Genomic DNA, 27,382 nt, shown 5'->3' on the forward strand with positions numbered 1-27,382 from the left:
AGTAGATTGGAGAGAAACAGAGTGTCCATCATGCAGTCATGAAAAATGTTATATGTTTTACATTAAGGTTTTAGAAACATGCTACAGAAACATAGAAACAAATCAAACTTTAAGACAGTTTGGAAATCACAACTGAATGAATTGATGCTATTTATCGGTTTTTAGTGGATTGGAGAGAAACAGTCATGTCAATCAGTAGATTGACAGAAAAATTATATTGGTTTTTAGTAGATTGGAGAGAAACAGAGTTTTCCATCATGCAGTTATGAAAAATGTTATATGTTTTACATTAAGGTTTTAGAAACATGCTACAGAAATATAGAAACAAATCAAACTTTTAGACAGTTTGGAAATCACATCAGAATGAATTGATGTTTTTGGGGACTGAATGAGTGAAGTATATGGAAACAGTGCAAATATCTTCCTTTATGAACAAAATTGACACGGCCAGAGGCAATTTTTTTCCAAAATTTTTCATGCAAAACCGAACATGCATAATTTCCTGTTTATAAAAAAATAAAAGAGGTAATGTTGGACATAAACAATGTATTGAACGAAGCAATGATGTCTGAATATTCTCAGTTTGGTCCAAGCAATTATCTTAAAGATATTGACATGTTGGAATTGTCTGTGATGAAGTAAATACCTTAGGAAATACTCTAGGCACTGCCTATAAAGGCCCCAGTGAGAATTGAACTCACAACCCCTGGTTTACAAGACCAGTGCTCTAACCACTGAGCTATGAAGCCGACATATTGACTAACGCAACGACGTGGGTTTTATTCGAAATCACCCAAGTCGTATCCTTCCATTAGCCTATAGATGGTCTTACAAAGGAGAGGCATGACCAAATAAAACCATAACTCCAGAACTAGCTGCGAATTTATTGGTTGATTTTAGACAAATCAAACTTTAAGACAGTTTGGAAATCACAACTGAATGAATTGATGCTATTTATCGGTTTTTAGTGGATTGGAGAGAAACAGTCATGTCAATCGGTAGATTGACAGAAAAATCAAATTGGTTTTTAGTAGATTGGAGAGAAACAGAGTGTCCATCATGCAGTCATGAAAAATGTTATATGTTTTACATTAAGGTTTTAGAAACATGCTACAGAAACATAGAAACAAATCAAACTTTAAGACAGTTTGGAAATCACAACTGAATGAATTGATGCTATTTATCGGTTTTTAGTGGATTGGAGAGAAACAGTCATGTCAATCGGTAGATTGACAGAAAAATCAAATTGGTTTTTAGTAGATTGGAGAGAAACAGAGTGTCCATCATGCAGTCATGAAAAATGTTATATGTTTTACATTAAGGTTTTAGAAACATGCTACAGAAACATAGAAACAAATAAAACTTTAAGACAGTTTGGAAATCACAACTGAATGAATTGATGCTATTTATCGGTTTTTAGTGGATTGGAGAGAAACAGTCATGTCAATCGGTAGATTGACAGAAAAATCAAATTGGTTTTTAGTAGATTGGAGAGAAACAGAGTGTCCATCATGCAGTCATGAAAAATGTTATATGTTTTACATTAAGGTTTTAGAAACATGCTACAGAAACATAGAAACAAATAAAACTTTAAGACAGTTTGGAAATCACAACTGAATGAATTGATGCTATTTATCGGTTTTTAGTGGATTGGAGAGAAACAGTCATGTCAATCGGTAGATTGACAGAAAAATCAAATTGGTTTTTAGTAGATTGGAGAGAAACAGAGTGTCCATCATGCAGTCATGAAAAATGTTATATGTTTTACATTAAGGTTTTAGAAACATGCTACAGAAACATAGAAACAAATCAAACTTTAAGACAGTTTGGAAATCACAACTGAATGAATTGATGCTATTTATCGGTTTTTAGTGGATTGGAGAGAAACAGTCATGTCAATCAGTAGATTGACAGAAAAATTATATTGGTTTTTAGTAGATTGGAGAGAAACAGAGTTTTCCATCATGCAGTTATGAAAAATGTTATATGTTTTACATTAAGGTTTTAGAAACATGCTACAGAAATATAGAAACAAATCAAACTTTTAGACAGTTTGGAAATCACATCAGAATGAATTGATGTTTTTGGGGACTGAATGAGTGAAGTATATGGAAACAGTGCAAATATCTTCCTTTATGAACAAAATTGACACGGCCAGAGGCAATTTTTTTCCAAAATTTTTCATGCAAAACCGAACATGCATAATTTCCTGTTTATAAAAAAATAAAAGAGGTAATGTTGGACATAAACAATGTATTGAACGAAGCAATGATGTCTGAATATTCTCAGTTTGGTCCAAGCAATTATCTTAAAGATATTGACATGTTGGAATTGTCTGTGATGAAGTAAATACCTTAGGAAATACTCTAGGCACTGCCTATAAAGGCCCCAGTGAGAATTGAACTCACAACCCCTGGTTTACAAGACCAGTGCTCTAACCACTGAGCTATGAAGCCGACATATTGACTAACGCAACGACGTGGGTTTTATTCGAAATCACCCAAGTCGTATCCTTCCATTAGCCTATAGATGGTCTTACAAAGGAGAGGCATGACCAAATAAAACCATAACTCCAGAACTAGCTGCGAATTTATTGGTTGATTTTAGACAAATCAAACTTTAAGACAGTTTGGAAATCACAACTGAATGAATTGATGCTATTTATCGGTTTTTAGTGGATTGGAGAGAAACAGTCATGTCAATCGGTAGATTGACAGAAAAATCAAATTGGTTTTTAGTAGATTGGAGAGAAACAGAGTGTCCATCATGCAGTCATGAAAAATGTTATATGTTTTACATTAAGGTTTTAGAAACATGCTACAGAAACATAGAAACAAATCAAACTTTAAGACAGTTTGGAAATCACAACTGAATGAATTGATGCTATTTATCGGTTTTTAGTGGATTGGAGAGAAACAGTCATGTCAATCGGTAGATTGACAGAAAAATCAAATTGGTTTTTAGTAGATTGGAGAGAAACAGAGTGTCCATCATGCAGTCATGAAAAATGTTATATGTTTTACATTAAGGTTTTAGAAACATGCTACAGAAACATAGAAACAAATAAAACTTTAAGACAGTTTGGAAATCACAACTGAATGAATTGATGCTATTTATCGGTTTTTAGTGGATTGGAGAGAAACAGTCATGTCAATCGGTAGATTGACAGAAAAATCAAATTGGTTTTTAGTAGATTGGAGAGAAACAGAGTGTCCATCATGCAGTCATGAAAAATGTTATATGTTTTACATTAAGGTTTTAGAAACATGCTACAGAAACATAGAAACAAATCAAACTTTAAGACAGTTTGGAAATCACAACTGAATGAATTGATGCTATTTATCGGTTTTTAGTGGATTGGAGAGAAACAGTCATGTCAATCGGTAGATTGACAGAAAAATCAAATTGGTTTTTAGTAGATTGGAGAGAAACAGAGTGTCCATCATGCAGTCATGAAAAATGTTATATGTTTTACATTAAGGTTTTAGAAACATGCTACAGAAACATAGAAACAAATCAAACTTTAAGACAGTTTGGAAATCACAACTGAATGAATTGATGCTATTTATCGGTTTTTAGTGGATTGGAGAGAAACAGTCATGTCAATCGGTAGATTGACAGAAAAATCAAATTGGTTTTTAGTAGATTGGAGAGAAACAGAGTGTCCATCATGCAGTCATGAAAAATGTTATATGTTTTACATTAAGGTTTTAGAAACATGCTACAGAAACATAGAAACAAATAAAACTTTAAGACAGTTTGGAAATCACAACTGAATGAATTGATGCTATTTATCGGTTTTTAGTGGATTGGAGAGAAACAGTCATGTCAATCGGTAGATTGACAGAAAAATCAAATTGGTTTTTAGTAGATTGGAGAGAAACAGAGTGTCCATCATGCAGTCATGAAAAATGTTATATGTTTTACATTAAGGTTTTAGAAACATGCTACAGAAACATAGAAACAAATCAAACTTTAAGACAGTTTGGAAATCACAACTGAATGAATTGATGCTATTTATCGGTTTTTAGTGGATTGGAGAGAAACAGTCATGTCAATCAGTAGATTGACAGAAAAATTATATTGGTTTTTAGTAGATTGGAGAGAAACAGAGTTTTCCATCATGCAGTTATGAAAAATGTTATATGTTTTACATTAAGGTTTTAGAAACATGCTACAGAAATATAGAAACAAATCAAACTTTTAGACAGTTTGGAAATCACATCAGAATGAATTGATGTTTTTGGGGACTGAATGAGTGAAGTATATGGAAACAGTGCAAATATCTTCCTTTATGAACAAAATTGACACGGCCAGAGGCAATTTTTTTCCAAAATTTTTCATGCAAAACCGAACATGCATAATTTCCTGTTTATAAAAAAATAAAAGAGGTAATGTTGGACATAAACAATGTATTGAACGAAGCAATGATGTCTGAATATTCTCAGTTTGGTCCAAGCAATTATCTTAAAGATATTGACATGTTGGAATTGTCTGTGATGAAGTAAATACCTTAGGAAATACTCTAGGCACTGCCTATAAGGGCCCCAGTGAGAATTGAACTCACAACCCCTGGTTTACAAGACCAGTGCTCTAACCACTGAGCTATGAAGCCGACATATTGACTAACGCAACGACGTGGGTTTTATTCGAAATCACCCAAGTCGTATCCTTCCATTAGCCTATAGATGGTCTTACAAAGGAGAGGCATGACCAAATAAAACCATAACTCCAGAACTAGCTGCGAATTTATTGGTTGATTTTAGACAAATCAAACTTTAAGACAGTTTGGAAATCACAACTGAATGAATTGATGCTATTTATCGGTTTTTAGTGGATTGGAGAGAAACAGTCATGTCAATCGGTAGATTGACAGAAAAATCAAATTGGTTTTTAGTAGATTGGAGAGAAACAGAGTGTCCATCATGCAGTCATGAAAAATGTTATATGTTTTACATTAAGGTTTTAGAAACATGCTACAGAAACATAGAAACAAATCAAACTTTAAGACAGTTTGGAAATCACAACTGAATGAATTGATGCTATTTATCGGTTTTTAGTGGATTGGAGAGAAACAGTCATGTCAATCGGTAGATTGACAGAAAAATCAAATTGGTTTTTAGTAGATTGGAGAGAAACAGAGTGTCCATCATGCAGTCATGAAAAATGTTATATGTTTTACATTAAGGTTTTAGAAACATGCTACAGAAACATAGAAACAAATAAAACTTTAAGACAGTTTGGAAATCACAACTGAATGAATTGATGCTATTTATCGGTTTTTAGTGGATTGGAGAGAAACAGTCATGTCAATCGGTAGATTGACAGAAAAATCAAATTGGTTTTTAGTAGATTGGAGAGAAACAGAGTGTCCATCATGCAGTCATGAAAAATGTTATATGTTTTACATTAAGGTTTTAGAAACATGCTACAGAAACATAGAAACAAATAAAACTTTAAGACAGTTTGGAAATCACAACTGAATGAATTGATGCTATTTATCGGTTTTTAGTGGATTGGAGAGAAACAGTCATGTCAATCGGTAGATTGACAGAAAAATCAAATTGGTTTTTAGTAGATTGGAGAGAAACAGAGTGTCCATCATGCAGTCATGAAAAATGTTATATGTTTTACATTAAGGTTTTAGAAACATGCTACAGAAACATAGAAACAAATCAAACTTTAAGACAGTTTGGAAATCACAACTGAATGAATTGATGCTATTTATCGGTTTTTAGTGGATTGGAGAGAAACAGTCATGTCAATCAGTAGATTGACAGAAAAATTATATTGGTTTTTAGTAGATTGGAGAGAAACAGAGTTTTCCATCATGCAGTTATGAAAAATGTTATATGTTTTACATTAAGGTTTTAGAAACATGCTACAGAAATATAGAAACAAATCAAACTTTTAGACAGTTTGGAAATCACATCAGAATGAATTGATGTTTTTGGGGACTGAATGAGTGAAGTATATGGAAACAGTGCAAATATCTTCCTTTATGAACAAAATTGACACGGCCAGAGGCAATTTTTTTCCAAAATTTTTCATGCAAAACCGAACATGCATAATTTCCTGTTTATAAAAAAATAAAAGAGGTAATGTTGGACATAAACAATGTATTGAATGAAGCAACGATGTCTGAATATTCTCAGTTTGGTCCAAGCAATTATCTTAAAGATATTGACATGTTGGAATTGTCTGTGATGAAGTAAATACCTTAGGAAATACTCTAGGCACTGCCTATAAAGGCCCCAGTGAGAATTGAACTCACGACCCCTGAATGAATTGATGCTATTTATCGGTTTTTAGTGGATTGGAGAGAAACAGTCATGTCAATCGGTAGATTGACAGAAAAATCAAATTGGTTTTTAGTAGATTGGAGAGAAACAGAGTGTCCATCATGCAGTCATGAAAAATGTTATATGTTTTACATTAAGGTTTTAGAAACATGCTACAGAAACATAGAAACAAATAAAACTTTAAGACAGTTTGGAAATCACAACTGAATGAATTGATGCTATTTATCGGTTTTTAGTGGATTGGAGAGAAACAGTCATGTCAATCGGTAGATTGACAGAAAAATCAAATTGGTTTTTAGTAGATTGGAGAGAAACAGAGTGTCCATCATGCAGTCATGAAAAATGTTATATGTTTTACATTAAGGTTTTAGAAACATGCTACAGAAACATAGAAACAAATCAAACTTTAAGACAGTTTGGAAATCACAACTGAATGAATTGATGCTATTTATCGGTTTTTAGTGGATTGGAGAGAAACAGTCATGTCAATCAGTAGATTGACAGAAAAATTATATTGGTTTTTAGTAGATTGGAGAGAAACAGAGTTTTCCATCATGCAGTTATGAAAAATGTTATATGTTTTACATTAAGGTTTTAGAAACATGCTACAGAAATATAGAAACAAATCAAACTTTTAGACAGTTTGGAAATCACATCAGAATGAATTGATGTTTTTGGGGACTGAATGAGTGAAGTATATGGAAACAGTGCAAATATCTTCCTTTATGAACAAAATTGACACGGCCAGAGGCAATTTTTTTCCAAAATTTTTCATGCAAAACCGAACATGCATAATTTCCTGTTTATAAAAAAATAAAAGAGGTAATGTTGGACATAAACAATGTATTGAACGAAGCAATGATGTCTGAATATTCTCAGTTTGGTCCAAGCAATTATCTTAAAGATATTGACATGTTGGAATTGTCTGTGATGAAGTAAATACCTTAGGAAATACTCTAGGCACTGCCTATAAAGGCCCCAGTGAGAATTGAACTCACAACCCCTGGTTTACAAGACCAGTGCTCTAACCACTGAGCTATGAAGCCGACATATTGACTAACGCAACGACGTGGGTTTTATTCGAAATCACCCAAGTCGTATCCTTCCATTAGCCTATAGATGGTCTTACAAAGGAGAGGCATGACCAAATAAAACCATAACTCCAGAACTAGCTGCGAATTTATTGGTTGATTTTAGACAAATCAAACTTTAAGACAGTTTGGAAATCACAACTGAATGAATTGATGCTATTTATCGGTTTTTAGTGGATTGGAGAGAAACAGTCATGTCAATCGGTAGATTGACAGAAAAATCAAATTGGTTTTTAGTAGATTGGAGAGAAACAGAGTGTCCATCATGCAGTCATGAAAAATGTTATATGTTTTACATTAAGGTTTTAGAAACATGCTACAGAAACATAGAAACAAATCAAACTTTAAGACAGTTTGGAAATCACAACTGAATGAATTGATGCTATTTATCGGTTTTTAGTGGATTGGAGAGAAACAGTCATGTCAATCGGTAGATTGACAGAAAAATCAAATTGGTTTTTAGTAGATTGGAGAGAAACAGAGTGTCCATCATGCAGTCATGAAAAATGTTATATGTTTTACATTAAGGTTTTAGAAACATGCTACAGAAACATAGAAACAAATAAAACTTTAAGACAGTTTGGAAATCACAACTGAATGAATTGATGCTATTTATCGGTTTTTAGTGGATTGGAGAGAAACAGTCATGTCAATCGGTAGATTGACAGAAAAATCAAATTGGTTTTTAGTAGATTGGAGAGAAACAGAGTGTCCATCATGCAGTCATGAAAAATGTTATATGTTTTACATTAAGGTTTTAGAAACATGCTACAGAAACATAGAAACAAATCAAACTTTAAGACAGTTTGGAAATCACAACTGAATGAATTGATGCTATTTATCGGTTTTTAGTGGATTGGAGAGAAACAGTCATGTCAATCGGTAGATTGACAGAAAAATCAAATTGGTTTTTAGTAGATTGGAGAGAAACAGAGTGTCCATCATGCAGTCATGAAAAATGTTATATGTTTTACATTAAGGTTTTAGAAACATGCTACAGAAACATAGAAACAAATCAAACTTTAAGACAGTTTGGAAATCACAACTGAATGAATTGATGCTATTTATCGGTTTTTAGTGGATTGGAGAGAAACAGTCATGTCAATCGGTAGATTGACAGAAAAATCAAATTGGTTTTTAGTAGATTGGAGAGAAACAGAGTGTCCATCATGCAGTCATGAAAAATGTTATATGTTTTACATTAAGGTTTTAGAAACATGCTACAGAAACATAGAAACAAATAAAACTTTAAGACAGTTTGGAAATCACAACTGAATGAATTGATGCTATTTATCGGTTTTTAGTGGATTGGAGAGAAACAGTCATGTCAATCGGTAGATTGACAGAAAAATCAAATTGGTTTTTAGTAGATTGGAGAGAAACAGAGTGTCCATCATGCAGTCATGAAAAATGTTATATGTTTTACATTAAGGTTTTAGAAACATGCTACAGAAACATAGAAACAAATCAAACTTTAAGACAGTTTGGAAATCACAACTGAATGAATTGATGCTATTTATCGGTTTTTAGTGGATTGGAGAGAAACAGTCATGTCAATCGGTAGATTGACAGAAAAATCAAATTGGTTTTTAGTAGATTGGAGAGAAACAGAGTGTCCATCATGCAGTCATGAAAAATGTTATATGTTTTACATTAAGGTTTTAGAAACATGCTACAGAAACATAGAAACAAATCAAACTTTAAGACAGTTTGGAAATCACAACTGAATGAATTGATGCTATTTATCGGTTTTTAGTGGATTGGAGAGAAACAGTCATGTCAATCGGTAGATTGACAGAAAAATCAAATTGGTTTTTAGTAGATTGGAGAGAAACAGAGTGTCCATCATGCAGTCATGAAAAATGTTATATGTTTTACATTAAGGTTTTAGAAACATGCTACAGAAACATAGAAACAAATAAAACTTTAAGACAGTTTGGAAATCACAACTGAATGAATTGATGCTATTTATCGGTTTTTAGTGGATTGGAGAGAAACAGTCATGTCAATCGGTAGATTGACAGAAAAATCAAATTGGTTTTTAGTAGATTGGAGAGAAACAGAGTGTCCATCATGCAGTCATGAAAAATGTTATATGTTTTACATTAAGGTTTTAGAAACATGCTACAGAAACATAGAAACAAATCAAACTTTAAGACAGTTTGGAAATCACAACTGAATGAATTGATGCTATTTATCGGTTTTTAGTGGATTGGAGAGAAACAGTCATGTCAATCGGTAGATTGACAGAAAAATCAAATTGGTTTTTAGTAGATTGGAGAGAAACAGAGTGTCCATCATGCAGTCATGAAAAATGTTATATGTTTTACATTAAGGTTTTAGAAACATGCTACAGAAACATAGAAACAAATCAAACTTTAAGACAGTTTGGAAATCACAACTGAATGAATTGATGCTATTTATCGGTTTTTAGTGGATTGGAGAGAAACAGTCATGTCAATCGGTAGATTGACAAAAAAATTAAATTGGTTTTTAGTAGATTGGAGAGAAACAGAGTTTTCCATCATGCAGTCATGAAAAATGTTATATGTTTTACATTAAGGTTTTAGAAACATGCTACAGAAACATAGAAACAAATCAAACTTTTAGACAGTTTGGAAATCACATCAGAATGAATTGATGTTTTTGGGGACTGAATGAGTGAAGTATATGGAAACAGTGCAAATATCTTCCTTTATGAACAAAATTGACACGGCCAGAGGCAATTTTTTTCCAAAATTTTTCATGCAAAACCGAACATGCATAATTTCCTGTTTATAAAAAAATAAAAGAGGTAACGTTGGACATAAACAATGTATTGAATGAAGCAATGATGTCTGAATATTCTCAGTTTGGTCCAAGCAATTATCTTAAAGATATTGACATGTTGGAATTGTCTGTGATGAAGTAAATACCTTAGGAAATACTCTAGGCACTGCCTATAAAGGCCCCAGTGAGGATTTTACTCACGACCCCTGGTTTACAAGACCAGTGCTCTAACCACTGAGATATGAAGCCGACATATTGACTAACGCAACGACGTGGGTTTTATTCGAAATCACCCAAGTCGTATCCTTCCATTAGCCGATAGATGGTCTTACAAAGGAGAGGCATGACCAAATAAAACCATAACTCCAGAACTAGCTGCGAATTTATTGGTTGATTTTAGACAAATCAAACTTTAAGACAGTTTGGAAATCACAACTGAATGAATTGATGCTATTTATCGGTTTTTAGTGGATTGGAGAGAAACAGTCATGTCAATCGGTAGATTGACAGAAAAATCAAATTGGTTTTTAGTAGATTGGAGAGAAACAGAGTGTCCATCATGCAGTCATGAAAAATGTTATATGTTTTACATTAAGGTTTTAGAAACATGCTACAGAAACATAGAAACAAATAAAACTTTAAGACAGTTTGGAAATCACAACTGAATGAATTGATGCTATTTATCGGTTTTTAGTGAATTGGAGAGAAACAGTCATGTCAATCGGTAGATTGACAGAAAAATCAAATTGGTTTTTAGTAGATTGGAGAGAAACAGAGTGTCCATCATGCAGTCATGAAAAATGTTATATGTTTTACATTAAGGTTTTAGAAACATGCTACAGAAACATAGAAACAAATCAAACTTTAAGACAGTTTGGAAATCACAACTGAATGAATTGATGCTATTTATCGGTTTTTAGTGGATTGGAGAGAAACAGTCATGTCAATCGGTAGATTGACAGAAAAATCAAATTGGTTTTTAGTAGATTGGAGAGAAACAGAGTGTCCATCATGCAGTCATGAAAAATGTTATATGTTTTACATTAAGGTTTTAGAAACATGCTACAGAAACATAGAAACAAATCAAACTTTTAGACAGTTTGGAAATCACATCAGAATGAATTGATGTTTTTGGGGACTGAATGAGTGAAGTATATGGAAACAGTGCAAATATCTTCCTTTATGAACAAAATTGACACGGCCAGAGGCAATTTTTTTCCAAAATTTTTCATGCAAAACCGAACATGCATAATTTCCTGTTTATAAAAAAATAAAAGTGGTAATGTTGGACATAAACAATGTATTGAATGAAGCAATGATGTCTGTATATTCTCAGTTTGGTCCAAGCAATTATCTTAAAGATATTGACATGTTGGAATTGTCTGTGATGAAGTAAATACCTTAGGAAATACTCTAGGCACTGCCTATAAAGGCCCCAGTGAGAATTGAACTCACGACCCCTGGTTTACAAGACCAGTGCTCTAACCACTGAGCTATGAAGCCGACATATTGACTAACGCAACGACGTGGGTTTTATTCGAAATCACCCAAGTCGTATCCTTCCATTAGCCTATAGATGGTCTTACAAAGGAGAGGCATGACCAAATAAAACCATAACTCCAGAACTAGCTGCGAATTTATTGGTTGATTTTAGACAAATCAAACTTTAAGACAGTTTGGAAATCACAACTGAATGAATTGATGCTATTTATCGGTTTTTAGTGAATTGGAGAGAAACAGTCATGTCAATCGGTAGATTGACAGAAAAATCAAATTGGTTTTTAGTAGATTGGAGAGAAACAGAGTGTCCATCATGCAGTCATGAAAAATGTTATATGTTTTACATTAAGGTTTTAGAAACATGCTACAGAAACATAGAAACAAATCAAACTTTAAGACAGTTTGGAAATCACAACTGAATGAATTGATGCTATTTATCGGTTTTTAGTGGATTGGAGAGAAACAGTCATGTCAATCGGTAGATTGACAGAAAAATCAAATTGGTTTTTAGTAGATTGGAGAGAAACAGAGTGTCCATCATGCAGTCATGAAAAATGTTATATGTTTTACATTAAGGTTTTAGAAACATGCTACAGAAACATAGAAACAAATAAAACTTTAAGACAGTTTGGAAATCACAACTGAATGAATTGATGTTTTTGGGGACTGAATGAGTGAAGTATATGGAAACAGTGCAAATATCTTCCTTTATGAACAAAATTGACACGGCCAGAGGCAATTTTTTTCCAAAATTTTTCATGCAAAACCGAACATGCATAATTTCCTGTTTATAAAACAATAAAAGTGGTAATGTTGGACATAAACAATGTATTGAATGAAGCAATGATGTCTGAATATTCTCAGTTTGGTCCAAGCAATTATCTTAAAGATATTGACATGTTGGAATTGTCTGTGATGAAGTAAATACCTTAGGAAATACTCTAGGCACTGCCTATAAAGGCCCCAGTGAGAATTGAACTCACGACCCCTGGTTTACAAGACCAGTGCTCTAACCACTGAGCTATGAAGCCGACATATTGACTAACGCAACGACGTGGGTTTTATTCGAAATCACCCAAGTCGTATCCTTCCATTAGCCTATAGATGGTCTTACAAAGGAGAGGCATGACCAAATAAAACCATAACTCCAGAACTAGCTGCGAATTTATTGGTTGATTTTAGACAAATCAAACTTTAAGACAGTTTGGAAATCACAACTGAATGAATTGATGCTATTTATCGGTTTTTAGTGAATTGGAGAGAAACAGTCATGTCAATCGGTAGATTGACAGAAAAATCAAATTGGTTTTTAGTAGATTGGAGAGAAACAGAGTGTCCATCATGCAGTCATGAAAAATGTTATATGTTTTACATTAAGGTTTTAGAAACATGCTACAGAAACATAGAAACAAATCAAACTTTAAGACAGTTTGGAAATCACAACTGAATGAATTGATGCTATTTATCGGTTTTTAGTGGATTGGAGAGAAACAGTCATGTCAATCGGTAGATTGACAGAAAAATCAAATTGGTTTTTAGTAGATTGGAGAGAAACAGAGTGTCCATCATGCAGTCATGAAAAATGTTATATGTTTTACATTAAGGTTTTAGAAACATGCTACAGAAACATAGAAACAAATAAAACTTTAAGACAGTTTGGAAATCACAACTGAATGAATTGATGTTTTTGGGGACTGAATGAGTGAAGTATATGGAAACAGTGCAAATATCTTCCTTTATGAACAAAATTGACACGGCCAGAGGCAATTTTTTTCCAAAATTTTTCATGCAAAACCGAACATGCATAATTTCCTGTTTATAAAAAAATAAAAGAGGTAATGTTGGACATAAACAATGTATTGAGTGAAGCAATGATGTCTGAATATTCTCAGTTTGGTCCAAGCAATTATCTTAAAGATATTGACATGTTGGAATTGTCTGTGATGAAGTAAATACCTTAGGAAATACTCTAGGCACTGCGTATTAAGGCCCAAGTGAGAATTGAACTCACGACCCCTGGTTTTCAAGACCAGTGCTCTAACCACTGAGCTATGAAGCCAACATATTGACTAACGCAACGACGTGGGTTTTATTCGAAATCACCCAAGTCGTATCCTTCCATTAGCCTATAGATGGTCTTACAAAGGAGAGGCATGACCAAATAAAACCATAACTCCAGAACTAGCTGCGAATTTATTGGTTGATTTTAGACAAATCAAACTTTAAGACAGTTTGGAAATCACAACTGAATGAATTGATGCTATTTATCGGTTTTTAGTGGATTGGAGAGAAACAGTCATGTCAATCGGTAGATTGACAGAAAAATCAAATTGGTTTTTAGTAGATTGGAGAGAAACAGAGTGTCCATCATGCAGTCATGAAAAATGTTATATGTTTTACATTAAGGTTTTAGAAACATGCTACAGAAACATAGAAACAAATCAAACTTTAAGACAGTTTGGAAATCACAACTGAATGAATTGATGCTATTTATCGGTTTTTAGTGGATTGGAGAGAAACAGTCATGTCAATCGGTAGATTGACAAAAAAATTAAATTGGTTTTTAGTCGATTGGAGAGAAACAGAGTTTTCCATCATGCAGTCATGAAAAATGTTATATGTTTTACATTAAGGTTTTAGAAACATGCTACAGAAACATAGAAACAAATCAAACTTTTAGACAGTTTGGAAATCACATCAGAATGAATTGATGTTTTTGGGGACTGAATGAGTGAAGTATATGGAAACAGTGCAAATATCTTCCTTTATGAACAAAATTGACACGGCCAGAGGCAATTTTTTTCCAAAATTTTTCATGCAAAACCGAACATGCATAATTTCCTGTTTATAAAACAATAAAAGTGGTAATGTTGGACATAAACAATGTATTGAATGAAGCAATGATGTCTGAATATTCTCAGTTTGGTCCAAGCAATTATCTTAAAGATATTGACATGTTGGAATTGTCTGTGATGAAGTAAATACCTTAGGAAATACTCTAGGCACTGCCTATAAAGGCCCCAGTGAGAATTGAACTCACAACCCCTGGTTTACAAGACCAGTGCTCTAACCACTGAGCTATGAAGCCGACATATTGACTAACGCAACGACGTGGGTTTTATTCGAAATCACCCAAGTCTTATCCTTCCATTAGCCTATAGATGGTCTTACAAAGGAGAGGCATGACCAAATAAAACCATAACTCCAGAACTAGCTGCGAATTTATTGGTTGATTTTAGACAAATCAAACTTTAAGACAGTTTGGAAATCACAACTGAATGAATTGATGCTATTTATCGGTTTTTAGTGAATTGGAGAGAAACAGTCATGTCAATCGGTAGATTGACAGAAAAATCAAATTGGTTTTTAGTAGATTGGAGAGAAACAGAGTGTCCATCATGCAGTCATGAAAAATGTTATATGTTTTACATTAAGGTTTTAGAAACATGCTACAGAAACATAGAAACAAATCAAACTTTAAGACAGTTTGGAAATCACAACTGAATGAATTGATGCTATTTATCGGTTTTTAGTGGATTGGAGAGAAACAGTCATGTCAATCGGTAGATTGACAGAAAAATCAAATTGGTTTTTAGTAGATTGGAGAGAAACAGAGTGTCCATCATGCAGTCATGAAAAATGTTATATGTTTTACATTAAGGTTTTAGAAACATGCTACAGAAACATAGAAACAAATAAAACTTTAAGACAGTTTGGAAATCACAACTGAATGAATTGATGTTTTTGGGGACTGAATGAGTGAAGTATATGGAAACAGTGCAAATATCTTCCTTTATGAACAAAATTGACACGGCCAGAGGCAATTTTTTTCCAAAATTTTTCATGCAAAACCGAACATGCATAATTTCCTGTTTATAAAAAAATAAAAGAGGTAATGTTGGACATAAACAATGTATTGAATGAAGCAATGATGTCTGAATATTCTCAGTTTGGTCCAAGCAATTATCTTAAAGGTATTGACATGTTGGAATTGTCTGTGATGAAGTAAATTCCTTAGGAAATACTCTAGGCACTGCCTATAAAGGCCCCAGTGAGAATTGAACTCACGACCCCTGGTTTACAAGACCAGTGCTCTAACCACTGAGCTATGAAGCCAACATATTGACTAACGCAACGACGTGGGTTTTATTCGAAATCACCCAAGTCTTATCCTTCCATTAGCCTATAGATGGTCTTACAAAGGAGAGGCATGACCAAATAAAACCATAACTCCAGAACTAGCTGCGAATTTATTGGTTGATTTTAGACAAATCAAACTTTAAGACAGTTTGGAAATCACAACTGAATGAATTGATGCTATTTATCGGTTTTTAGTGAATTGGAGAGAAACAGTCATGTCAATCGGTAGATTGACAGAAAAATCAAATTGGTTTTTAGTAGATTGGAGAGAAACAGAGTGTCCATCATGCAGTCATGAAAAATGTTATATGTTTTACATTAAGGTTTTAGAAACATGCTACAGAAACATAGAAACAAATCAAACTTTAAGACAGTTTGGAAATCACAACTGAATGAATTGATGCTATTTATCGGTTTTTAGTGGATTGGAGAGAAACAGTCATGTCAATCGGTAGATTGACAGAAAAATCAAATTGGTTTTTAGTAGATTGGAGAGAAACAGAGTGTCCATCATGCAGTCATGAAAAATGTTATATGTTTTACATTAAGGTTTTAGAAACATGCTACAGAAACATAGAAACAAATAAAACTTTAAGACAGTTTGGAAATCACAACTGAATGAATTGATGTTTTTGGGGACTGAATGAGTGAAGTATATGGAAACAGTGCAAATATCTTCCTTTATGAACAAAATTGACACGGCCAGAGGCAATTTTTTTCCAAAATTTTTCATACAAAACCGAACATGCATAATTTCCTGTTTATAAAAAAATAAAAGAGGTAATGTTGGACATAAACAATGTATTGAATGAAGCAATGATGTCTGAATATTCTCAGTTTGGTCCAAGCAATTATCTTAAAGATATTGACATGTTGGAATTGTCTGTGATGAAGTAAATACCTTAGGAAATACTCTAGGCACTGCCTATAAAGGCCCCAGTGAGAATTGAACTCACGACCCCTGGTTTACAAGACCAGTGCTCTAACCACTGAGCTATGAAGCCGACATATTGACTAACGCAACGACGTGGGTTTTATTCGAAATCACCCAAGTCGTATCCTTCCATTAGCCTATAGATGGTCTTACAAAGGAGAGGCATGACCAAATAAAACCATAACTCCAGAACTAGCTGCGAATTTATTGGTTGATTTTAGACAAATCAAACTTTAAGACAGTTTGGAAATCACAACTGAATGAATTGATGCTATTTATCGGTTTTTAGTGGATTGGAGAGAAACAGTCATGTCAATCGGTAGATTGACAGAAAAATCAAATTGGTTTTTAGTAGATTGGAGAGAAACAGAGTGTCCATCATGCAGTCATGAAAAATGTTATATGTTTTACATTAAGGTTTTAGAAACATGCTACAGAAACATAGAAACAAATAAAACTTTAAGACAGTTTGGAAATCACAACTGAATGAATTGATGCTATTTATCGGTTTTTAGTGGATTGGAGAGAAACAGTCATGTCAATCAGTAGATTGACAGAAAAATTAAATTGGTTTTTAGTAGATTGGAGAGAAACAGAGTTTTCCATCATGCAGTCATGAAAAATGTTATATGTTTTACATTAAGGTTTTAGAAACATGCTACAGAAACATAGAAACAAATCAAACTTTTAGACAGTTTGGAAATCACATCAGAATGAATTGATGTTTTTGGGGACTGAATGAGTGAAGTATATGGAAACAGTGCAAATATCTTCCTTTATGAACAAAATTGACACGGCCAGAGGCAATTTTTTTCCAAAATTTTTCATGCAAAACCGAACATGCATAATTTCCTGTTTATAAAAAAATAAAAGTGGTAATGTTGGACATAAACAATGTATTGAATGAAGCAATGATGTCTGAATATTCTCAGTTTGGTCCAAGCAATTATCTTAAAGATATTGACATGTTGGAATTGTCTGTGATGAAGTAAATACCTTAGGAAATACTCTAGGCACTGCCTATAAAGGCCCCAGTGAGAATTGAACTCACGACGCCTGGTTTACAAGACCAGTGCTCTAACCACTGAGCTATGAAGCCGACATATTGACTAACGCAACGACGTGGGTTTTATTCGAAATCACCCAAGTCGTATCCTTCCATTAGCCTATAGATGGTCTTACAAAGGAGAGGCATGACCAAATAAAACCATAACTCCAGAACTAGCTGCGAATTTATTGGTTGATTTTAGACAAATCAAACTTTAAGACAGTTTGGAAATCACAACTGAATGAATTGATGCTATTTATCGGTTTTTAGTGGATTGGAGAGAAACAGTCATGTCAATCGGTAGATTGACAGAAAAATCAAATTGGTTTTTAGTAGATTGGAGAGAAACAGAGTGTCCATCATGCAGTCATGAAAAATGTTATATGTTTTACATTAAGGTTTTAGAAACATGCTACAGAAACATAGAAACAAATCAAACTTTAAGACAGTTTGGAAATCACAACTGAATGAATTGATGCTATTTATCGGTTTTTAGTGGATTGGAGAGAAACAGTCATGTCAATCGGTAGATTGACAGAAAAATCAAATTGGTTTTTAGTAGATTGGAGAGAAACAGAGTGTCCATCATGCAGTCATGAAAAATGTTATATGTTTTACATTAAGGTTTTAGAAACATGCTACAGAAACATAGAAACAAATAAAACTTTAAGACAGTTTGGAAATCACATCAGAATGAATTGATGTTTTTGGGGACTGAATGAGTGAAGTATATGGAAACAGTGCAAATATCTTCCTTTATGAACAAAATTGACACGGCCAGAGGCAATTTTTTTCCAAAATTTTTCATGCAAAACCGAACATGCATAATTTCCTGTTTATAAAAAAATAAAAGTGGTAATGTTGGACATAAACAATGTATTGAATGAAGCAATAATGTCTGAATATTCGCAGTTTGGTCCAAGCAATTATCTTAAAGATATTGACATGTTGGAATTGTCTGTGATGAAGTAAATACCTTAGGAAATACTCTAGGCACTGCCTATAAAGGCCCCAGTGAGAATTGAACTCACGACCCCTGGTTTACAAGACCAGTGCTCTAACCACTGAGCTATGAAGCCGACATATTGACTAACGCAACGACGTGGGTTTTATTCGAAATCACCCAAGTCGTATCCTTCCATTAGCCTATAGATGGTCTTACAAAGGAGAGGCATGACCAAATAAAACCATAACTCCAGAACTAGCTGCGAATTTATTGGTTGATTTTAGACAAATCAAACTTTAAGACAGTTTGGAAATCACAACTGAATGAATTGATGCTATTTATCGGTTTTTAGTGGATTGGAGAGAAACAGTCATGTCAATCGGTAGATTGACAGAAAAATCAAATTGGTTTTTAGTAGATTGGAGAGAAACAGAGTGTCCATCATGCAGTCATGAAAAATGTTATATGTTTTACATTAAGGTTTTAGAAACATGCTACAGAAACATAGAAACAAATAAAACTTTAAGACAGTTTGGAAATCACAACTGAATGAATTGATGCTATTTATCGGTTTTTAGTGGATTGGAGAGAAACAGTCATGTCAATCAGTAGATTGACAGAAAAATTAAATTGGTTTTTAGTAGATTGGAGAGAAACAGAGTTTTCCATCATGCAGTCATGAAAAATGTTATATGTTTTACATTAAGGTTTTAGAAACATGCTACAGAAACATAGAAACAAATCAAACTTTTAGACAGTTTGGAAATCACATCAGAATGAATTGATGTTTTTGGGGACTGAATGAGTGAAGTATATGGAAACAGTGCAAATATCTTCCTTTATGAACAAAATTGACACGGCCAGAGGCAATTTTTTTCCAAAATTTTTCATGCAAAACCGAACATGCATAATTTCCTGTTTATAAAAAAATAAAAGTGGTAATGTTGGACATAAACAATGTATTGAATGAAGCAATGATGTCTGAATATTCTCAGTTTGGTCCAAGCAATTATCTTAAAGATATTGACATGTTGGAATTGTCTGTGATGAAGTAAATACCTTAGGAAATACTCTAGGCACTGCCTATAAAGGCCCCAGTGAGAATTGAACTCACGACGCCTGGTTTACAAGACCAGTGCTCTAACCACTGAGCTATGAAGCCGACATATTGACTAACGCAACGACGTGGGTTTTATTCGAAATCACCCAAGTCGTATCCTTCCATTAGCCTATAGATGGTCTTACAAAGGAGAGGCATGACCAAATAAAACCATAACTCCAGAACTAGCTGCGAATTTATTGGTTGATTTTAGACAAATCAAACTTTAAGACAGTTTGGAAATCACAACTGAATGAATTGATGCTATTTATCGGTTTTTAGTGGATTGGAGAGAAACAGTCATGTCAATCGGTAGATTGACAGAAAAATCAAATTGGTTTTTAGTAGATTGGAGAGAAACAGAGTGTCCATCATGCAGTCATGAAAAATGTTATATGTTTTACATTAAGGTTTTAGAAACATGCTACAGAAACATAGAAACAAATCAAACTTTAAGACAGTTTGGAAATCACAACTGAATGAATTGATGCTATTTATCGGTTTTTAGTGGATTGGAGAGAAACAGTCATGTCAATCGGTAGATTGACAGAAAAATCAAATTGGTTTTTAGTAGATTGGAGAGAAACAGAGTGTCCATCATGCAGTCATGAAAAATGTTATATGTTTTACATTAAGGTTTTAGAAACATGCTACAGAAACATAGAAACAAATAAAACTTTAAGACAGTTTGGAAATCACATCAGAATGAATTGATGTTTTTGGGGACTGAATGAGTGAAGTATATGGAAACAGTGCAAATATCTTCCTTTATGAACAAAATTGACACGGCCAGAGGCAATTTTTTTCCAAAATTTTTCATGCAAAACCGAACATGCATAATTTCCTGTTTATAAAAAAATAAAAGTGGTAATGTTGGACATAAACAATGTATTGAATGAAGCAATAATGTCTGAATATTCGCAGTTTGGTCCAAGCAATTATCTTAAAGATATTGACATGTTGGAATTGTCTGTGATGAAGTAAATACCTTAGGAAATACTCTAGGCACTGCCTATAAAGGCCCCAGTGAGAATTGAACTCACGACCCCTGGTTTACAAGACCAGTGCTCTAACCACTGAGCTATGAAGCCGACATATTGACTAACGCAACGACGTGGGTTTTATTCGAAATCACCCAAGTCGTATCCTTCCATTAGCCTATAGATGGTCTTACAAAGGAGAGGCATGACCAAATAAAACCATAACTCCAGAACTAGCTGCGAATTTATTGGTTGATTTTAGACAAATCAAACTTTAAGACAGTTTGGAAATCACAACTGAATGAATTGATGCTATTTATCGGTTTTTAGTGAATTGGAGAGAAACAGTCATGTCAATCGGTAGATTGACAGAAAAATCAAATTGGTTTTTAGTAGATTGGAGAGAAACAGAGTGTCCATCATGCAGTCATGAAAAATGTTATATGTTTTACATTAAGGTTTTAGAAACATGCTACAGAAACATAGAAACAAATCAAACTTTAAGACAGTTTGGAAATCACAACTGAATGAATTGATGCTATTTATCGGTTTTTAGTGGATTGGAGAGAAACAGTCATGTCAATCGGTAGATTGACAGAAAAATCAAATTGGTTTTTAGTAGATTGGAGAGAAACAGAGTGTCCATAATGCAGTCATGAAAAATGTTATATGTTTTACATTAAGGTTTTAGAAACATGCTACAGAAACATAGAAACAAATAAAACTTTAAGACAGTTTGGAAATCACAACTGAATGAATTGATGTTTTTGGGGACTGAATGAGTGAAGTATATGGAAACAGTGCAAATATCTTCCTTTATGAACAAAATTGACACGGCCAGAGGCAATTTTTTTCCAAAATTTTTCATGCAAAACCGAACATGCATAATTTCCTGTTTATAAAAAAATAAAAGAGGTAATGTTGGACATAAACAATGTATTGAATGAAGCAATGATGTCTGAATATTCTCAGTTTGGTCCAAGCAATTATCTTAAAGATATTGACATGTTGGAATTGTCTGTGATGAAGTAAATACCTTAGGAAATGCTCTAGGCACTGCCTATAAAGGCCCCAGTGAGACTTGAACTCACGACCCCTGGTTTACAAGACCAGTGCTCTAACCACTGAGCTATGAAGCCGACATATTGACTAACGCAACGACGTGGGTTTTATTCGAAATCACCCAAGTCGTATCCTTCCATTAGCCTATAGATGGTCTTACAAAGGAGAGGCATGACCAAATAAAACCATAACTCCAGAACTAGCTGCGAATTTATTGGTTGATTTTAGACAAATCAAACTTTAAGACAGTTTGGAAATCACAACTGAATGAATTGATGCTATTTATCGGTTTTTAGTGGATTGGAGAGAAACAGTCATGTCAATCGGTAGATTGACAGAAAAATCAAATTGGTTTTTAGTAGATTGGAGAGAAACAGAGTGTCCATCATGCAGTCATGAAAAATGTTATATGTTTTACATTAAGGTTTTAGAAACATGCTACAGAAACATAGAAACAAATAAAACTTTAAGACAGTTTGGAAATCACAACTGAATGAATTGATGCTATTTATCGGTTTTTAGTGGATTGGAGAGAAACAGTCATGTCAATCAGTAGATTGACAGAAAAATTAAATTGGTTTTTAGTAGATTGGAGAGAAACAGAGTTTTCCATCATGCAGTCATGAAAAATGTTATATGTTTTACATTAAGGTTTTAGAAACATGCTACAGAAACATAGAAACAAATCAAACTTTTAGACAGTTTGGAAATCACATCAGAATGAATTGATGTTTTTGGGGACTGAATGAGTGAAGTATATGGAAACAGTGCAAATATCTTCCTTTATGAACAAAATTGACACGGCCAGAGGCAATTTTTTTCCAAAATTTTTCATGCAAAACCGAACATGCATAATTTCCTGTTTATAAAAAAATAAAAGTGGTAATGTTGGACATAAACAATGTATTGAATGAAGCAATGATGTCTGAAAATTCTCAGTTTGGTCCAAGCAATTATCTTAAAGATATTGACATGTTGGAATTGTCTGTGATGAAGTAAATACCTTAGGAAATACTCTAGGCACTGCCTATAAAGGCCCCAGTGAGAATTGAACTCACGACCCCTGGTTTACAAGACCAGTGCTCTAACCACTGAGCTATGAAGCCGACATATTGACTAACGCAACGACGTGGGTTTTATTCGAAATCACCCAAGTCGTATCCTTCCATTAGCCTATAGATGGTCTTACAAAGGAGAGGCATGACCAAATAAAACCATAACTCCAGAACTAGCTGCGAATTTATTGGTTGATTTTAGACAAATCAAACTTTAAGACAGTTTGGAAATCACAACTGAATGAATTGATGCTATTTATCGGTTTTTAGTGAATTGGAGAGAAACAGTCATGTCAATCGGTAGATTGACAGAAAAATCAAATTGGTTTTTAGTAGATTGGAGAGAAACAGAGTGTCCATCATGCAGTCATGAAAAATGTTATATGTTTTACATTAAGGTTTTAGAAACATGCTACAGAAACATAGAAACAAATCAAACTTTAAGACAGTTTGGAAATCACAACTGAATGAATTGATGCTATTTATCGGTTTTTAGTGGATTGGAGAGAAACAGTCATGTCAATCGGTAGATTGACAGAAAAATCAAATTGGTTTTTAGTAGATTGGAGAGAAACAGAGTGTCCATCATGCAGTCATGAAAAATGTTATATGTTTTACATTAAGGTTTTAGAAACATGCTACAGAAACATAGAAACAAATAAAACTTTAAGACAGTTTGGAAATCACAACTGAATGAATTGATGTTTTTGGGGACTGAATGAGTGAAGTATATGGAAACAGTGCAAATATCTTCCTTTATGAACAAAATTGACACGGCCAGAGGCAATTTTTTTCCAAAATTTTTCATGCAAAACCGAACATGCATAATTTCCTGTTTATAAAAAAATAAAAGAGGTAATGTTGGACATAAACAATGTATTGAATGAAGCAATGATGTCTGAATATTCTCAGTTTGGTCCAAGCAATTATCTTAAAGATATTGACATGTTGGAATTGTCTGTGATGAAGTAAATACCTTAGGAAATGCTCTAGGCACTGCCTATAAAGGCCCCAGTGAGAATTGAACTCACGACCCCTGGTTTACAAGACCAGTGCTCTAACCACTGAGCTATGAAGCCGACATATTGACTAACGCAACGACGTGGGTTTTATTCGAAATCACCCAAGTCGTATCCTTCCATTAGCCTATAGATGGTCTTACAAAGGAGAGGCATGACCAAATAAAACCATAACTCCAGAACTAGCTGCGAATTTATTGGTTGATTTTAGACAAATCAAACTTTAAGACAGTTTGGAAATCACAACTGAATGAATTGATGCTATTTATCGGTTTTTAGTGGATTGGAGAGAAACAGTCATGTCAATCGGTAGATTGACAGAAAAATTAAATTGGTTTTTAGTAGATTGGAGAGAAACAGAGTGTCCATCATGCAGTCATGAAAAATGTTATATGTTTTACATTAAGGTTTTAGAAACATGCTACAGAAACATAGAAACAAATAAAACTTTAAGACAGTTTGGAAATCACAACTGAATGAATTGATGCTATTTATCGGTTTTTAGTGGATTGGAGAGAAACAGTCATGTCAATCAGTAGATTGACAGAAAAATTAAATTGGTTTTTAGTAGATTGGAGAGAAACAGAGTTTTCCATCATGCAGTCATGAAAAATGTTATATGTTTTACATTAAGGTTTTAGAAACATGCTACAGAAACATAGAAACAAATCAAACTTTTAGACAGTTTGGAAATCACATCAGAATGAATTGATGTTTTTGGGGACTGAATGAGTGAAGTATATGGAAACAGTGCAAATATCTTCCTTTATGAACAAAATTGACACGGCCAGAGGCAATTTTTTTCCAAAATTTTTCATGCAAAACCGAACATGCATAATTTCCTGTTTATAAAAAAATAAAAGTGGTAATGTTGGACATAAACAATGTATTGAATGAAGCAATGATGTCTGAATATTCTCAGTTTGGTCCAAGCAATTATCTTAAAGATATTGACATTTTGGAATTGTCTGTGATGAAGTAAATACCTTAGGAAATACTCTAGGCACTGCCTATAAAGGCCCCAGTGAGAATTGAACTCACGACCCCTGGTTTACAAGACCAGTGCTCTAAACACTGAGCTATGAAGCCGACATATTGACTAACGCAACGACGTGGGTTTTATTCGAAATCACCCAAGTCGTATCCTTCATTAGCCTATAGATGGTCTTACAAAGGAGAGGCATGACCAAATAAAACCATAACTCCAGAACTAGCTGCGAATTTATTGGTTGATTTTAGACAAATCAAACTTTAAGACAGTTTGGAAATCACAACTGAATGAATTGATGCTATTTATCGGTTTTTAGTGGATTGGAGAGAAACAGTCATGTCAATCGGTAGATTGACAGAAAAATCAAATTGGTTTTTAGTTGATTGGAGAGAAACAGAGTGTCCATCATGCAGTCATGAAAAATGTTATATGTTTTACATTAAGGTTTTAGAAACATGCTACAGAAACATAGAAACAAATCAAACTTTAAGACAGTTTGGAAATCACAACTGAATGAATTGATGCTATTTATCGGTTTTTAGTGGATTGGAGAGAAACAGTCATGTCAATCGGTAGATTGACAGAAAAATCAAATTGGTTTTTAGTAGATTGGAGAGAAACAGAGTGTCCATCATGCAGTCATGAAAAATGTTATATGTTTTACATTAAGGTTTTAGAAACATGCTACAGAAACATAGAAACAAATAAAACTTTAAGACAGTTTGGAAATCACAACTGAATGAATTGATGTTTTTGGGGACTGAATGAGTGAAGTATATGGAAACAGTGCAAATATCTTCCTTTATGAACAAAATTGACACGGCCAGAGGCAATTTTTTTCCAAAATTTTTCATGCAAAACCGAACATGCATAATTTCCTGTTTATAAAAAAATAAAAGAGGTAATGTTGGACATAAACAATGTATTGAATGAAGCAATGAAGTCTGAATATTCTCAGTTTGGTCCAAGCAATTATCTTAAAGATATTGACATGTTGGAATTGTCTGTGATGAAGTAAATACCTTAGGAAATACTCTAGGCACTGCCTATAAAGGCCCCAGTGAGAATTGAACTCACGACCCCTGGTTTACAAGACCAGTGCTCTAAACACTGAGCTATGAAGCCGACATATTGACTAACGCAACGACGTGGGTTTTATTCGAAATCACCCAAGTCGTATCCTTCATTAGCCTATAGATGGTCTTACAAAGGAGAGGCATGACCAAATAAAACCATAACTCCAGAACTAGCTGCGAATTTATTGGTTGATTTTAGACAAATCAAACTTTAAGACAGTTTGGAAATCACAACTGAATGAATTGATGCTATTTATCGGTTTTTAGTGGATTGGAGAGAAACAGTCATGTCAATCGGTAGATTGACAGAAAAATCAAATTGGTTTTTAGTTGATTGGAGAGAAACAGAGTGTCCATCATGCAGTCATGAAAAATGTTATATGTTTTACATTAAGGTTTTAGAAACATGCTACAGAAACATAGAAACAAATCAAACTTTAAGACAGTTTGGAAATCACAACTGAATGAATTGATGCTATTTATCGGTTTTTAGTGGATTGGAGAGAAACAGTCATGTCAATCGGTAGATTGACAGAAAAATCAAATTGGTTTTTAGTAGATTGGAGAGAAACAGAGTGTCCATCATGCAGTCATGAAAAATGTTATATGTTTTACATTAAGGTTTTAGAAACATGCTACAGAAACATAGAAACAAATAAAACTTTAAGACAGTTTGGAAATCACAACTGAATGAATTGATGTTTTTGGGGACTGAATGAGTGAAGTATATGGAAACAGTGCAAATATCTTCCTTTATGAACAAAATTGACACGGCCAGAGGCAATTTTTTTCCAAAATTTTTCATGCAAAACCGAACATGCATAATTTCCTGTTTATAAAAAAATAAAAGAGGTAATGTTGGACATAAACAATGTATTGAATGAAGCAATGAAGTCTGAATATTCTCAGTTTGGTCCAAGCAATTATCTTAAAGATATTGACATGTTGGAATTGTCTGTGATGAAGTAAATACCTTAGGAAATACTCTAGGCACTGCCTATAAAGGCCCCAGTGAGAATTGAACTCACGACCCCTGGTTTACAAGACCAGTGCTCTAAACACTGAGCTATGAAGCCGACATATTGACTAACGCAACGACGTGGGTTTTATTCGAAATCACCCAAGTCGTATCCTTCATTAGCCTATAGATGGTCTTACAAAGGAGAGGCATGACCAAATAAAACCATAACTCCAGAACTAGCTGCGAATTTATTGGTTGATTTTAGACAAATCAAACTTTAAGACAGTTTGGAAATCACAACTGAATGAATTGATGCTATTTATCGGTTTTTAGTGGATTGGAGAGAAACAGTCATGTCAATCGGTAGATTGACAGAAAAATCAAATTGGTTTTTAGTTGATTGGAGAGA

General features: G+C 33.7%; 20 non-coding genes across 20 annotated transcripts; all 20 read right to left on the reverse strand.

The window, feature by feature from the left end:
- Window positions 1-676: 676 nt before the first annotated feature.
- Window positions 677-749, reverse strand: TRNAT-UGU (transfer RNA threonine (anticodon UGU)). Its single transcript has one exon. It is a non-coding gene; the product is annotated as a tRNA-Thr (tRNA).
- Window positions 750-2,383: 1,634 nt separating this feature from the next.
- Window positions 2,384-2,456, reverse strand: TRNAT-UGU (transfer RNA threonine (anticodon UGU)). Its single transcript has one exon. It is a non-coding gene; the product is annotated as a tRNA-Thr (tRNA).
- A 2,086-nt stretch (window positions 2,457-4,542) lies between these two features.
- Window positions 4,543-4,615, reverse strand: TRNAT-UGU (transfer RNA threonine (anticodon UGU)). The gene has a single exon. It is a non-coding gene; the product is annotated as a tRNA-Thr (tRNA).
- A 2,660-nt stretch (window positions 4,616-7,275) lies between these two features.
- On the reverse strand, window positions 7,276-7,348 carry TRNAT-UGU (transfer RNA threonine (anticodon UGU)). Its single transcript has one exon. It is a non-coding gene; the product is annotated as a tRNA-Thr (tRNA).
- A 2,990-nt stretch (window positions 7,349-10,338) lies between these two features.
- On the reverse strand, window positions 10,339-10,411 carry TRNAT-UGU (transfer RNA threonine (anticodon UGU)). The gene has a single exon. It is a non-coding gene; the product is annotated as a tRNA-Thr (tRNA).
- A 1,181-nt stretch (window positions 10,412-11,592) lies between these two features.
- On the reverse strand, window positions 11,593-11,665 carry TRNAT-UGU (transfer RNA threonine (anticodon UGU)). Its single transcript has one exon. It is a non-coding gene; the product is annotated as a tRNA-Thr (tRNA).
- Window positions 11,666-12,620: 955 nt separating this feature from the next.
- On the reverse strand, window positions 12,621-12,693 carry TRNAT-UGU (transfer RNA threonine (anticodon UGU)). The gene has a single exon. It is a non-coding gene; the product is annotated as a tRNA-Thr (tRNA).
- A 1,984-nt stretch (window positions 12,694-14,677) lies between these two features.
- On the reverse strand, window positions 14,678-14,750 carry TRNAT-UGU (transfer RNA threonine (anticodon UGU)). Its single transcript has one exon. It is a non-coding gene; the product is annotated as a tRNA-Thr (tRNA).
- A 955-nt stretch (window positions 14,751-15,705) lies between these two features.
- On the reverse strand, window positions 15,706-15,778 carry TRNAT-UGU (transfer RNA threonine (anticodon UGU)). The gene has a single exon. It is a non-coding gene; the product is annotated as a tRNA-Thr (tRNA).
- Window positions 15,779-16,733: 955 nt separating this feature from the next.
- Window positions 16,734-16,806, reverse strand: TRNAT-UGU (transfer RNA threonine (anticodon UGU)). The gene has a single exon. It is a non-coding gene; the product is annotated as a tRNA-Thr (tRNA).
- A 956-nt stretch (window positions 16,807-17,762) lies between these two features.
- Window positions 17,763-17,835, reverse strand: TRNAT-UGU (transfer RNA threonine (anticodon UGU)). The gene has a single exon. It is a non-coding gene; the product is annotated as a tRNA-Thr (tRNA).
- Window positions 17,836-18,790: 955 nt separating this feature from the next.
- Window positions 18,791-18,863, reverse strand: TRNAT-UGU (transfer RNA threonine (anticodon UGU)). The gene has a single exon. It is a non-coding gene; the product is annotated as a tRNA-Thr (tRNA).
- Window positions 18,864-19,819: 956 nt separating this feature from the next.
- On the reverse strand, window positions 19,820-19,892 carry TRNAT-UGU (transfer RNA threonine (anticodon UGU)). Its single transcript has one exon. It is a non-coding gene; the product is annotated as a tRNA-Thr (tRNA).
- Window positions 19,893-20,847: 955 nt separating this feature from the next.
- TRNAT-UGU (transfer RNA threonine (anticodon UGU)) lies at window positions 20,848-20,920 on the reverse strand. Its single transcript has one exon. It is a non-coding gene; the product is annotated as a tRNA-Thr (tRNA).
- Window positions 20,921-21,875: 955 nt separating this feature from the next.
- On the reverse strand, window positions 21,876-21,948 carry TRNAT-UGU (transfer RNA threonine (anticodon UGU)). The gene has a single exon. It is a non-coding gene; the product is annotated as a tRNA-Thr (tRNA).
- A 956-nt stretch (window positions 21,949-22,904) lies between these two features.
- Window positions 22,905-22,977, reverse strand: TRNAT-UGU (transfer RNA threonine (anticodon UGU)). Its single transcript has one exon. It is a non-coding gene; the product is annotated as a tRNA-Thr (tRNA).
- A 955-nt stretch (window positions 22,978-23,932) lies between these two features.
- TRNAT-UGU (transfer RNA threonine (anticodon UGU)) lies at window positions 23,933-24,005 on the reverse strand. Its single transcript has one exon. It is a non-coding gene; the product is annotated as a tRNA-Thr (tRNA).
- Window positions 24,006-24,961: 956 nt separating this feature from the next.
- TRNAT-UGU (transfer RNA threonine (anticodon UGU)) lies at window positions 24,962-25,034 on the reverse strand. Its single transcript has one exon. It is a non-coding gene; the product is annotated as a tRNA-Thr (tRNA).
- A 954-nt stretch (window positions 25,035-25,988) lies between these two features.
- Window positions 25,989-26,061, reverse strand: TRNAT-UGU (transfer RNA threonine (anticodon UGU)). The gene has a single exon. It is a non-coding gene; the product is annotated as a tRNA-Thr (tRNA).
- A 954-nt stretch (window positions 26,062-27,015) lies between these two features.
- Window positions 27,016-27,088, reverse strand: TRNAT-UGU (transfer RNA threonine (anticodon UGU)). Its single transcript has one exon. It is a non-coding gene; the product is annotated as a tRNA-Thr (tRNA).
- Window positions 27,089-27,382: the final 294 nt, after the last annotated feature.

This window comes from Rhinoderma darwinii, chromosome 1, assembly GCF_050947455.1.
Source record: "Rhinoderma darwinii isolate aRhiDar2 chromosome 1, aRhiDar2.hap1, whole genome shotgun sequence".
NCBI classification, from domain to species: Eukaryota; Metazoa; Chordata; class Amphibia; order Anura; family Rhinodermatidae; genus Rhinoderma; species Rhinoderma darwinii.